General features: G+C 42.9%; 1 long non-coding RNA gene across 6 annotated transcripts in view; it reads left to right on the top strand.

Moving 5' to 3' along the window:
- The window catches only part of LOC106036795 (uncharacterized), a 30,687-nt gene that overhangs the window by 6,040 nt on the left and 10,406 nt on the right, over nt 1-14,241 (top strand). For 4 of the 6 annotated variants that reach the window (XR_007165726.2, XR_007165720.2, XR_010831964.1 and 1 more), the window contains exon 2: nt 179-278. This is a non-coding gene — a long non-coding RNA (uncharacterized lncRNA). Of the gene's footprint in view, nt 1-178; nt 279-9,822; nt 11,656-14,241 lie in introns of those variants that run through there. The other 2 variants (XR_007165728.2, XR_007165724.2) reach the window with 2 other exon arrangements.

Below are 14,241 nucleotides of genomic sequence, written 5' to 3'. Positions count from 1 at the left end.
AAGCCTTTCCCTGTGCTTGTGTTTCTGAAGTGCTTCAAGCTCAGGTGATTTTGTAACTAGCAGTTTTAGAGTGACCGCAGTACACTTCTGTCAAGCAATATAAATCAAGTTTTGAATACCAGCGTATACAATCATGCATTGAACTGTTTCTGTTCAACTTTTCCTGTTGTTTCCATAGCTCCAGAAGTACTCTGAGCCATGATGTCAGCACCTCCTGCATACCGCGCTCCCCAGGCCAGTCCACTGAACTGGGAGGACCATTCGAGCCCCACACCCAGGTACAAGCTGCAGATACACCACCTCCTCCTCTCTTGCATGACTCTGTCCATGGAAAGAAAACCAGGCAAGTAGGAGGCCAGACAGGGTTGTGTGGAGTTTCCACCAGGTCCCTGAACCAGTAACCCAGGGACCAGATGGCAGGGCTCACTGTGAATTACTCATGCCCACAACATAGAGGTTACTTATGCACTGAAGTGGCCTTAGGAGCCAACATTTGGAAACACATTTTTTTTGCTTGCATAAATAGTGAGCTTCTCACACCATTACTGTACTTTGTTGAAAGACACATGCCCTAAAATAACTTGGCAATAGCCCCCCATTTCCGAGGGAGGAGCTCTGGTCATTCCTCTCCTTGAACAGCCTCTAACCCTCTTTTTCCTTCCTTGAATCTTCTTCACAGTTTAAATTATTTGTCAAAAATAGAGGAGTTATTTGCATGCAATATTATCCTGTGCTACTTCTTCACATAAAAGGCCTAGCTGTGGGCTCATGGAAAAGTTCACGTGTGAAGGAGTGCTGGACTGGGCAATGCCCTGGGAACACTCCCTAAACAGCTTGTGCAGGTTGTTATATCTTGATTTTTTTTTATGTGGCTAAGATACTCAAGTTTGGAAAATAGCCACTGAGTGTGCAAAGTAGGTCACTTCATTAATGCAGTGATGTGCACAAGCTGACTGCAATAAAAGGGATCTTCATACCTGGCAGGAATTTATAGGCCAAATGCTTGATCTTCAGAAAACTAAGCAGATGAACGGTCTCTCTGGCTACCTTTAGACTTTCTTATCAGTTTGCAGTTGAGCCCATGCTTTCCCCACATCCCACTTCATCATTTCTGCATGTTTGGTTGTTCATTGCAGTACGTTTGGAAGCAGTTAAACCTGTGGTGGTGTGAAGAATCTGGCCAGCATGCAGGTTCCCAGCCCTGAAAGTGATACAGGTGTCAGCAGCACCCAGCAGGCTTGACCCAGCTGATCCACACCTTCCAAATGTGCCTTCAGAGGCGACCAGAAACACCTGCCCTGCTTGTGAGATGTTAAATGTGTAAGGGTTCTCACTTAGATAGTGCTCTAAGGTCTGGGTAAGGTGACTGTGACCACCTCTGTTGTGAGGAGCTAGGTAGGCTGGTGATCTGGTCCTGTTCATGATGTCACATGCAGCAGGAATAAGAGCTGACTTCTAGCAAAGAGGCCTAAACATACTGCCAAATAATGTCTTGATTGTATTAGAATATGTAAAATAGTCAGGGTGTTCTCTAGACTCCTTGAACTGGGACAAAGCAAGAGATATTATTTATTTATTGGGGTTTTCTGCATACATCTAGCACTAGATTCCTCTAGGACTGGAACAGGTCACTGCTATGTGTATGCTGCTGCTTGGGTGGCTTGTAAAGCCGTGCTAAGTGAAGGCACTATGTTTTTAGCAATTTGGAAAAGCTGGATGAGATGGTGTAACCAAGGTTTTCAACTACATCTCTTGCAGTTGTGATGGGCTGCTTCTCTCCATGCTGAGTTTTGCCAAGCTGAGGATAGCTGAGCTGTCTGGGAGATGGGGGCTAGCCTGATGAAATGCTGCATGCAGCTGCTGCCAGAGACAAGCAGTGTGGCTGCCGTGGGCTGGGACCCTGTGGTCCACTGAGTCTCAGTATGAATTTTGATGACTTTTATAACTAGGAGAGATGTAACCTGTAGTGTTTCTGGGCAGAGCTGTGTGCAGGCTTACCTTCGTAATCTTGGGTTCTCATAACACCATGTATTTAAGGCTAATGCAGTAAGTGTGAGCAGTGAAGATCTTTCAGGTGACACTTGCATAATGATTCCACTTTAAAAATAATGTATGGATTAGAAAGAAGATATTAGTTCAAACACTTCGCAGCTATTTGGGACTTGATATCATAATTTTTCTGGAATAAAAAGGGCTGTCTGTAATATTTTGGCAAACCTTGCCTTCCCTGTTCCTTGTTTCTCAGCTCTATTGTACCTCGTCATGCTTTTAGTCTAAGCTAAGAAGCCAATCAAAAGCCAGGTAAAGTAGACTGAAAGATCTCTGCTGATTTCAGAGGTCTCTGGAGCAGACTGTAATACTATTAATCCCTTAAAATAGGGACCCAATTTCAAAGATATGTATGCTGATAGAATAACTGTTTGCTCTGGGAAGTTACTCTACATCTCCATTTAAACTCTTCTCTTTCCATTCATGGATGCATCACAAGGCAATGCTACTGTGCTTTATAAGGAAGAGTGTGTAACAGGCAGTGATTGTCTCCTTGTGCCCTCTTATGAGGACTTTATTTTCTATTAAATTCTGAGCAGTTCTGGATAGGTAAAAGCCTTATGCTTCAGATTTACTTTTTTTTTATACCACTTAAATTTTTCATCTATGCGAAGTCCTTGTTCCTCTCCAGTCCTTCCCGGTCATCTCCTGCCCTAAGCTGCTCCTTAGCATTTTAGTCAATGGGAGCTTCATTGGTGCAAGCATGCGAGGAATTGGCCTGAGAGCAAGTATGCTATGAGAGTTTCCTATTATTTCCTGAGAGAAGATAATAGCATCTATCAGAAAATGGAGGGAAGAAGGAACCAAGCATATACTGAGCAAAACAAGGAAAACAGATGAGTATGGGAGCAAGGACGGAGGATTTGTTAAACTTGCATTCAACTCAGTGGAAAGAAAATGGGGCCAAGACATGCAACATGTCTGCAATTAGCATACAGTGCTTTGGGACAGCCATTGCCAGTCTGCTATTTCCCATTTTGTTTAATTTTTAATTCAAATTGTGTGCTAAAAATAGGGAGCATTTTAGAGCTGAAAAGATGTGAGGGGCATAGGGAGAAAAAAACAGAAATTGTGGGAGGAATGCTGCTGTAGCTGAAACAGCCCTGCTGGGATTTCTAGCTTTGTCTCAGTCAGTCACAGTTTCAAAATGCACACTTGCCTTATCTGGGCCATTGTAGCTGAGAGACCCCATGGTAGTCCCTCTGTAAAATAAATGATAAGCCTTAGCTAGTGGTGCTCAGCCTAACTCTGGCCCAATGCATATGAAAATTGGATAGTTAAATTGGTAGTTATATTTCTCTTTGAACAGCAGAAACATCGCTCAGCTGCAACTTCTGAGAGTGCATGAGAACCTGAAAGCATAAGTAAATCGCCACAGGTAGCATGGGCATATTTATGTGCTGCAGGAATGTTCCAAATGTGCTTCTGCATGTTTATAAGTTGTTTTAACTGGAATTTTTTAACATTATTTTTAAAATTTTTTTTTACAGCAATATTTTTTTTGACTATGGACACATATGGAAGCTTTGGTTTATTACCTTGATTTTGGGCCAAATCGGATTTGACAGATCAAAATTAAGAATAAAATGTTGACTTAAAAATATATTAAAAAAAAAATCAGTGTTGCACACTAAAAATAGGAAGGAGGAACCTGTGTGACAGAACTTCTTCACCTTCGTGGTCATGCATGGGTGCTGCAGCAATGACTGTCTTGTCCAACTGCAAGGCATGTGGAGCATTGAAAGGTGCCTGGGGCAGGTCTTCTCCTCCCAGCCACAGCTAGAATGTGGGCACTCTGGCCCCACTGCTTTCAAAATCAAAAACCCAGAGGCTTTTGATTTCTCGTGAAAGGCAAGAATTTTCCCATCCTGTTCCTACAAAATTAATGTTTCTGTAGCTAGAGCTATTCCTCTTTTTTTCTTTTTTGTGCATGTCAAGATATTTGTGCAGCTATTTATTAGTAGCAGGAAGGTTTTATTTCTGGGAAAGTTTTTACACAACTGTGGGAGTCTCTGGTTTTCAGTTAGTGTTGCTGCAGCATGGCTTGCTTTTCCAGAATGAGAAAGTCAAGAGGCTCTTATCTGGATCAAAATATGAAACCTTATGCTTATGCATTAACCTCCTCTCCAGAGAAGACTGCAGAATATTTTGCCTGAAGTCCCCATTCAGCATCTTTTCTGAAGAGGTCCCTTAGAAAAAACAGAGATATCTCCTTTAGGCTAAGCAAGAAAATTGGCTGGAAAAAAGGCAGAAAACAGACTCGTCTCATTTTTGAACAGATGTGCTTCACAAGTCTCAGAAGTCCTCCAGCATGAGTGTATGAATGCGGTCTAAGGAAATTACTGCTTTCAGCAGCCATGTGAGGTGATGCTGCCACCTGTGACTTGGAACACACAGCGTGTTGAGACCAGCACCTTTGGCTTTGCGTAGAACAGGAAATTCTGGGTGACAAAGACACAAACCAGGAGACTTCCAAAAATTCAGGTTTTGTTTCAGGTTCAAGATGCACAACATTTTGAGACTATATCACATGCACCACCTCAGATCTACACCAAAGTTTGTGTGGACCTTTGTTTGGAGGATGGAACACGTTTGCCTACATCACATTAAATTTTATGCTCTATCTTGAATTTTGCGGAGCCCCACCCTTCTTTCCAGAGGATGGGAACTGAAAAGCTTCTTCCAAGGTTTTTCAAGTATGTCCACCTGGAAGGATTGTAATACCCTAATGAATCAGCTTCTGCCTTAGAAAACGCTGGCGTGTTCAACTAGAGCACAGGGTATTTTAGAAAAATGTTCCACGTGTTTCATTTTTCTGACACTTCTAAATCTACTAATCAATTTTGGTTCAGGGTAACCAAGGAAAACAAAAGGGATTTAGGTGCTTAAGTCAGGGCTGGAGTGTAGCTTTCTGATTTGTGATGACATTGATAGAAACCGAGTACCAGGAGACTTCCAAATATACCACCTGATGTCTGCTTTCAGATCCTGCTTAGCTGCTTAAAATCTAGCCCCCTAAATGTTAAGACTAAGTGGAGTACTTGAAAGCCCTCCGTTGCACTGTCAGTCAAGGAATTGGCTTTCTTCTCCCAGAGAGCTTAGGAAAGCTTTTTTTTTTTTTTTTTTTCTTCTAACATGCTTTGGAACTGACAGTTATTTTGGAGTTACAACCAACCAACTGTAAGCATGTAAGCATCCAGCATTGAATAAGAGTTTGTTCTTTCTATGAGAAAGGGATTTCAGCTAAGAGATGAGCCAAGTGAGTCTCCAGCAGGCAGTGAACTGTGTCCAGCCCCGGTGTGACAGACCGCTGGTGTCGGAGTTGCAGCTTGTGTTACGATCCTTTGTGATTGTATGTGGCTAGGAAGGAGTACTGCAGATACGTACCCTTATCGTTCTCTGAAATTCATATATGTCTTTATAGGAGAATTGGTTCCCAAACATGACGGTCTCTCTTGTCTTCCCTCACTGCTGTGGAAGAGATACCAGGGACAACTGAAAGCAAATTGCTGGTGTATTACGTGTGGCTGGAACTGAGCAGTCAGCTGCAAGCTGAGCTCCAAAGCTGTTGCAATTGCAACCCAGCTCCCCAGAAGCTGCTCTGTGGAGGTGTGTGTTTGGACCAATACAGCATGTTGTCACTGCGGAAGAGGATGGCAGGGCTTGGTGTGCTGCATCTGCTCTTCTTGGCATCCCAGCAGCGTGATTTCTCCTGCAAGAGAGCGTGTTGGAAAGCTTAAATAAACCTTTGAGGAGCATGTCACAGTCAAGGAGCAGTGGGGGCACAGCCCACATAACTGAGGGGTAGTGGAAAGAAGACTCTTGCATCTTTCACTGCAATAATTCCCCCGTCAAGTTTTAAGTTTAGTGCAAGCAGTGGGAAAAAATATCTTGCTTGTAGGATCACCTGAAGCAACTGCACCTCAAAGAGCAAGAAATTTTGTGATATCCTGCTGACACACTGGGACAGCAATCCTTTAACACTTACAGAGTGGTTTTTTATCTTCAAAGCTTCACAAACACTAGCTAGTTAATCCCCACAGAGCCTGGGGGAGTTATGTATGTATTGTTATAAGCCATGGGCCAACAAAGGACTTCAGTTGTCACCTTGCCTCATGCTGTGGCTACTGCTGGCATCAGCCAGGGCAGAGATTAAGGTCTTCTAAAACTAAAAGGCAATCTCCTTTCATCCCCCAGCAAGCGGTGGTTCAGCGAGACTCTCCACAGTGGTGCAGGACCTGGGATGCAAAGCCAAGCTGGGCTGCATCTAACCAGCCTGGTGCAGTGCCACCAGCTGCAGCCAGCGTCTTTTGGCCAGTGGGCTTTGGGCTGGGGAGCTGGGGCACCGAGCCTCCGTTGGGGCTGTACAGTCAAATTCCTGGAGACCCAGCTCCTGCACTGCCAGAGCCAGGCTACAGCACGGATGTTTCACCTGCACGTCCCAGTGAAACTCAGAAGTAGATCCATGGCAGTGACACAGACTGAGCAGTGTTGTGGTAGCTCTACAGAAGCTGCAGCCCTCTCCTGCCTCTCTTGCTTCATCTTCCAGAGCCATATTACTGGGGTGAAGCAGCAGCCTCGCGCATCTTGCTGCTCTGATAGAAAGAAAATATGCTCCTCCTTAGCATAGATAAGGGCCATCTGTGCATGGCTGAAGTGAGATAACATTTAGGAACCTCCCAGGATATTAAGGCCGCACTTTCTTTGGTGTCTCATGCTGTTCAGGCTCATGATAGTGCTCCCTTTGAACTCGCTGTGGTTTGTAGTTCTCCCCACTTGAGTAAAACGAAGCCGAATGCAATGGTTCATCTAACTAACGTGGCTCAGGGAGAGCGTGTGTGGCAGTACGCGTCCTGCTGCAAGCCAGCTGATGCTTGGACATCACAGCCCTCTGCGTGGGGTACCTAGAGGTTTGACATGCATTTGTTAAATCCTTCAGTCAATAAAAACCGTGCTGCTTGCTCCTAGAGGGCAAATTCCGTATGGAGATCTGTTTTCTCTGTGGGTGATAAATCCAAATAAGGCACAGTGCTTTCTGGACTTGTTACTCGGACTGAGACAGCACTGGGAACATGGGGACCTGCATGGAGGTTGTTCCAGGAGATGTGGCTGTTGAAGCAGAGCTAGAAGTGGCTGCAAGGCATCGTTTTTCTGTACCACTGAAAGTCAGACTATGCATCCTAAAGGCTGTTTGTTTTAGCCTGATGTTAAAGACCTTCTCTAATGGTGGTTCCACTGTCACCTCAGTGAATCTTCTCTCGTGTGTCTCTATCCCGTTTATGGTTTTCCTAATATCTGACCTAAATCTCTCAAATTGTCACTGTTGCAATTACATCCTCATCTGTTACTTCTCGGCAATTACTTCCTGCCCAATCCATCACAGACATGGAAATTACTTTCTCTTTGCAACAGCCTGGTTCCACTTAAAGGATGGTGTTGTGCCCTCACTCAGACTTCCCTTTAGTTTAAACAGCCCCGGTTTGTTTAGCTGTATTTTCTGGATGGCTGATCTCTTGTTCATCCCATCTGCTATGTCCCGGGTTGTTCCATGTCTACCTCGGGACATACTGGAGATGTGACCTCACCATTGCTGAGCCAGCAAGCACAATTACCTCATGTTTTTAAGATTACCCCCTGGGAGGTCTCTGCTTTTTGGGTGTGTCGGCACTTACTGGGGGCCTGGGACGGGCACAGACCCATGAGTCAAGGGGGGGGACAGCATTTCCCAGTCTGCAGCAGGGATCCAGAAAACATTTCAATGGTACACTTACCATCCTGGTACATTTGCCATCCTAGTTTGTGTTCTTACCTCTTTCATTATGTCAACTGTAGTAGTGAAGGAGACTTACCTCGGTTAAGAAATCACTTCTCACTCCTCTGTCTTCCTAATTTAGTAATGCTAAAATGCAGCAGCACTAGGGATGATATCACAGCTGTATCAGAAAACTCATTCCAAAATGAATATACTCAGGACTCCACCAAGTGAAACAAACACTGTAATGGGTGAGTCATGATAAACTGTAGAAAAAGGGGAGTTCAGGATATTTAACAGAAAGACAAAGGTCACATGCAAGTCAGTAGGAGATGGAATTATGTTATCAGACCTTAATTTTTGCTCCTTCAGAAAGTAAGTAATGCAATTCTAATTGAAATACAAGTAGTCCTTTGCAGAAAGACAAAACAAACTGATTAGCGAGACACAATATGCAGAAGTATGTCATTTGTTACCAATACCCTGAGCCTAGCCAAAAGGGGTTACACTGCTGAGTGGCTGGAATTTGACCAATCTTGATTTCCAAGTAAAAGTAAAGGTACGTTTTGACAAAGAAAATGTGGGGGAAAAGGTGGGGTGGATGGAGGGAAATCACTGTAAGGGAGAGGGCAAGTTGTTTAATTAAAAGGAAAATGATGGCTGGTGACCAGAAAATTTGGTATTTGGGGAAAAGTAGAGGGAATATTGACAAGAGGGAGTAACCTCAAAGTTTGAGGTGTTTCTCCCACTTCCCCAGTGCTTTCCAAAGAGGCTCTGAAGAATGCTCCTCCTTACATCATTTGTTGCTGTGTGTTGCAGGAAATGAATGTATTCTTAACAGTGTAAGACCTTATGAAGGGAAGGTGATTTTATTTTAAACAAATCTATTGCCAGTCCCTCATGCTCAATCTCTGACTGCTCAGGTATGCGTGCACAAACACTTCTCCTGTGTGTTCTCATCTGCTCAGGATCTTTCTTGTCTGCATCTGGGGAGGCAGGGACACGAGATGCCGACAACTGAGCCCTCACTGTGGCTCTTGGCAGTGACAAACTCCTTCAAGAAAGGCATATGTTTGTTTTATCCAGGCAAGACAAGGGCCAAAAATGTAGGTTGGCAACAATGAAAGCTGTTACTAAAGAAAAGAGCTGTAAGAGGAAAAATGCCAGTCTGCATTGTCAGTTAAGATCTTCCCAATCTGTTTTATCATCCTCCAGCCTATGAGACTGGCCTCATCTCCACCCCACTTGGCCAGAGGATGAGGGCATCCCGGGGCATTCATAAGGCTGCTCCCCCAGGGAGGGAGGTGAAGAGCTCACCCTCACTGCTCTCCCTGCAAGCAGTGTAACTTTGCATATTTTTTCCTGACTGCCTGGCATCTTACGCTGAAGATAGGGTGGTAAAACTTTATAAATTGCAACCCTTTTGGGGGGGGGGGGGGGAAGATGTTTTACAATCACTTCATTAGAGTTGCACTATCCTTCCTGCGCCGAGCTTTTCTTAAAGATCAGAAATGATGTGGCTGTTAGACTAAGCATCCATCTCTATACCTACACAGTTAATTTAAGGGACACTCTTAGCCAGGTCCCATCAGAGGGAAAAGGATAATACACTATTAAAGTTGCGATTACTGTATTAGGTTCATAATGTAAATCCATATACCAGCTGTTATAACGCAGCAAAAGAGGAGGGGGAAGTCTGGCAAATAATTTTTGTGGACTTTTATATAGCTGCTCATAACAGTGAAATTAAATGAATACACGTGTATGCGTGTACAGCTAGATTTATAGGCTCTCTTTAAAATGTGCGTATTTCAGGTCCCGCTGAAGTAGCAGAAAACAAGCTGGGATTGTTTCACCTGCGTAGCTGGCCTTCTGCTTTCATGTAGTCTCATACTCTTTGCAATACCAGAGGGACCCACCTATGCCTCCAGCGCAGCCACGTCTTGGGGCAGGTACGGAAATTCAGGGGGCTGACCTTTGGAGCGCTGCGAAGCAGGAAGGAAGCTAAAATTGCAAAAAGCATTTCCTTTGGCAAGTGCTACCCCCTTCCCTGTGCCAGGACCCCTCAGTGAACCAGAGTCTTCAGGGCATCCTTGCTAGCAGTAGCACAAAGCCCTGCTTAAAATCTGTGATTTTTTTTTCCCCATGTATTTTCTCTCCCTTAGATATCCTTGGCTAGATCTCCAGCCAGGGCCAACCTACTGTAGTTCTGCCTGTTTCAGCAGAGCTTTGCTGATTTGGAGCTGAGAATGTAACTCTCATTCAGCAGAAATGAAATGCCTTGTTCAGCCACCGGTATGTCGTTTGAGCTGGAGGACAATGCATACATGGAAGTATGCACAGTAAGAGTTCCTCTTTGTGTGTCCCACCACCGGAATGGTGCAGAGGTCCACAGGGGATGCCCTGAGCACAGTTTAGGAGTACATATGATCACTTTCTAGAAGTACTTATCCTGCAGTTGAGTACCTTGTGATTTTATCTTCTATATTTTTCAACTTTCCATCTTACTGCAATAATTCTGTTACCAGCCTTTCTTTTTTTGTATAAATACAGCCTATGTCAGTTTTTCAAAGTTACTGAGGTCTTTCTGCATGATATTCCTACGCTTTGTCACACTAGTAATACTTCCTCAGTCTGTGACATAAGAAAAATTTTCTTATATATATATTTAAATGTCATATTTATGTAACTTCCTTTTTGCGAATACCTCTAATGAAATTAGAGCAGTTCATGGACAGTATTTGTGGTTCCTCCCTGTGTAGGATACTCTGTTGGCATGGTCCCTCCTTTTCCAGTAAAGCCTCTGTCCTGTTGCACTGGCCTGATCGCTGCCACGTTTGTGCTGTGAATCGCACATGCTGACTTACACAGTAATTTCCCAATTGACACGATTGTAAATGCTTTACCAAAGTCCAGATAGTTATAATTTTGTCTTTTTTATTCTTCAGAAAAGTCAATTACCTCGGGCATAAATAGCAGATAACCTTTGGTTAGCTCAGACTGTTTTTCCCCATTTACTTTCATGTTTTTGATATACATATATATATATCTCTATATGTGTGTGTATGTCTGTATTCAAAAATGTTCTTAACAAATTGCGGAGAACTGCGCTCAGGCAACAGGACATATAGTTACCCAGATCACTTTTTGTTTTCCCTGTGCTGTTCTCTGGGGAGCCAGTGCCCCTCGACAGCATTGCTCGGTGTTCTGGTCACTCAGAACCGGGAGGAAGCTCACCCCCTCCTGTTCCTTCCGTCCCCATCTGAACACACCACCTCGCATTTCCACTCCCTTCTTTCTCTCCTGTTATCCATCATAATATATATATATATATATATATGCTTTCTTCCATTAAATTCAGTGTCACTGTCATTATAGAAAACTGAAGTAAAGTACTCATTTAGATTTGGAGCCGTACTTGAATTATCTCTGATCTTTACATCATTCCCATTTCAGAGCGGTTCCATTTTTTCCTTGTTCTCCTTTTATTTATATAGCTGAGGTACCATTTGTCATTTTAATTTCCTTTCCAATGCTTCACTTTTAGCAGTCTCCACTGTATTTCTGCACTTTCTGACTTCCAAGTCAGTTTTCATTGCTGATCTGTCTCTTTTTCCATGTCTTCTAAGTGCTCTGATTACTTGGACTTAGAGTGATTAACTTTGCTTTGTTTTAAAAGAGATGTGGGGTCTTGTGGCGAGAGGCACATCCCACGCGTTGGGGCGTGTGACTGGGTGTGGAGCTGAAGCTGGCCTGGTCCCTCCATCGCTGTGGAACTGGGAGCAGGCTCCTGCTTGGAGGAGGGACAGAGGGAACCCAGAGCTCAGCACCGCCTCAGAGATTGTTGCCAAGAGGTATATAGGACAATCTGTATTTCAGGACTGCACTGGCAACCTGCGATGTCTGATCTCCCTGTGAGTAATAGCCATTTTGAAGGGATTATTCATCATGTTAGATCTGAAGCATTTCACTAAAATTGTTGTTTTTCCCCCCTCCCAGCTTACTTGAAGGTTTCTTTGATCTGAATGTCACGCCCTTTCTAAATTGAAGTCCTTGAATTATTTGGTCAACTTATTTTCACTAGTTGTTTCCTGGTAGTTCAATAAATAGTAACAGATCTATTTTTGTTTATTCTTTGATTTAATTTTAACTGAGCCAGCCCATGCCTGCTCACTGCAGGATTCTTGTCTATGATTAGCTCTTGCATGATGTATTCCCTGCTCACCGAAACCAGGTCTTAACTGGAGCTCTACATATTGACTCTGGTGAAGAAATCTGACTTTCCCAGTGAGTATCTAGATTGAGTATCTAGACCATAATATTGCTGGCAGTATTTGTTCTAGGCATTGGATGTGAGATTTCTGTGAGAGCATTATGGAGAACTATAGCCTTTCCTGATGCTGTTCCTTAGGCTGTTGGAGATGCAGTAGAGTCAACTTTTATTGTCCTTCTGCAGAATTATTACGTCTTGAACAGTCTTCTGCCCATGCTGTCTTGTCTTTCCTTTATAAGCTACCATGTCATGGCACTACAACATCAATTTGCCAAGATAATCTCTATTTCCATCTTTCCTGAACAGCATGTACCTTTCAAGGATTTGCAGAACACAAGGAAATAGATTAGTTTTTATGACCGTGCTTTCCGTGTGACTTTCACATCCTTTATTCTGCGCTAGTAAAGTATAAGTAGCCCTTTCTCTAACTTTTCTTAACCTTATCTTCTGCCTTAGCCTGACAGAGAATGGAGGCAAATACTTCCACCTGCATGTTAAATAATCATGTGGAATTTCAGTCATGCCCTTTCTTCTTTTTTTTTTTGTGCTGAATTTTACTGTGAGATCCCAACAATAATAACAATACTATTTCTCTTTTTTAACGGCTTGCTTTCCAGAGGCACACGTGCACACACACACACACACACACACAAAAAAAAAAAAGCAGTAAAATCTTCCCTCGGAAACCTGTTTGCCTTGTCTGAGGAACAGGTATTTCGGGGCCTTTATTGGGAATATCTGAGCTGTACAAATACTATGCTAACATTCACAGCCCCTTTAAAGGAAGCCAGTGCTCTTAGCACGTTCATCACATATCATCCCCGTCGGAGGCGTGCCAGAAACATCAGCCTCCTTGATTTTTTTCCCATCCTTTATTGTGTATTCCACTATCCATCTGTTATGAATCACTCATAAACCTAGCCTAATCATGACAAATATGTGAAGAACTAATTTGCAGTTCACAAGATGAACTGAATTGGGTTGAATAATGAAGGCACTGATGCCAGACTTGATTTGATTTGTATATGTTTAGACACATTTTGAAGTCAACAGGGAAGTATATGCAACTTGCAGAGCTCAAGTGTTTCCTGGTTATTATCTTCCTTTTCTAATAATCAAATTCATTTGCAAGTAACCACAACCGAGCAACCCAATAACAAAAGATTTATACCATGTTGGCAGTTGAAATGGCCATTTCATTTGTAATGGGAGTCTGTTGTGAGGTGGATCCTCAACAGTGCTTCTCATCTTCAGATCTACCTGTTTATGCAATTGTTATGATTTACAGTGTCATGGAGAAGAATCTGTTAAAGTTTCTGCAAGTAAGCTAGATGCTACATCAGATAACCAAGTTTCCTAGAGCTATTAGCCACGTATAGCTCAGATAAATTGTTTTCCTTGTGTTAGGAAGTCAAAGTAAACCTGTTAAAACAATAACAGTACATCAATATCTTAAATTTCCTATTAAGCTCCATTTCCCTGCAGCTCCTCCAGCTGAGGGGAGAGTGAGTCAAACAGCTAAAGGAAGTAACGTTTTTAACATCTTAATTCAAGAGGGTGCAGGGCCATATTATGAAAATGAAGTTCATGTGCTGTAAAGAAAGTAATGTTTTTACTGAATTGAGAACTTGATGTCAATAGTGCTTTTCAGTTGTGGAAGCCTGTTGTTTATTGCAGCAGCAGGTTTTGTGTGAGTTCCTTCCTGATTTACTATGATTCACATTGATAGACTTCTAGTCTGTGACACTGCCATCACAAATGATAATTTATAACAGCTTTAGCTCTGCTCTTTCAGCACTGGTTTTCAAGGACTAGAGCCAAGAGCTATTCACCAGAAGTAAATCTGGGAGGAAGTTCACTTACTATGAATATTAATTAATGTTTATATACTACTGTTTATTTTGTTATGCAGTGATTTAATTCAGAGTATTCAAAATAGTGTTGTATGGGTGAAGAGATTCAGTGGCCATGTGCTCAATTCATTTCAGAGATAAACCTGCTTCCATTCATTTTCTTTTATGATATAACCTGAAAACAAGCTTTAGTCAATGCAGCAGAAAGGAGAGTGCATAAGCCGGTGACAAGTGGTGCTTCTCTGTTCTCTGTAATTATGCAATAAAGAGAAGATGTTCAGATTCACCTCCGAGCCCTTCCCCCGCATTGCTCT

This window comes from Anser cygnoides, chromosome 5 (assembly GCF_040182565.1).
Source record: "Anser cygnoides isolate HZ-2024a breed goose chromosome 5, Taihu_goose_T2T_genome, whole genome shotgun sequence".
Lineage (NCBI taxonomy): Eukaryota > Metazoa > Chordata > Aves > Anseriformes > Anatidae > Anser > Anser cygnoides.
This window is presented reverse-complemented; position numbering and strand designations above follow the sequence as displayed.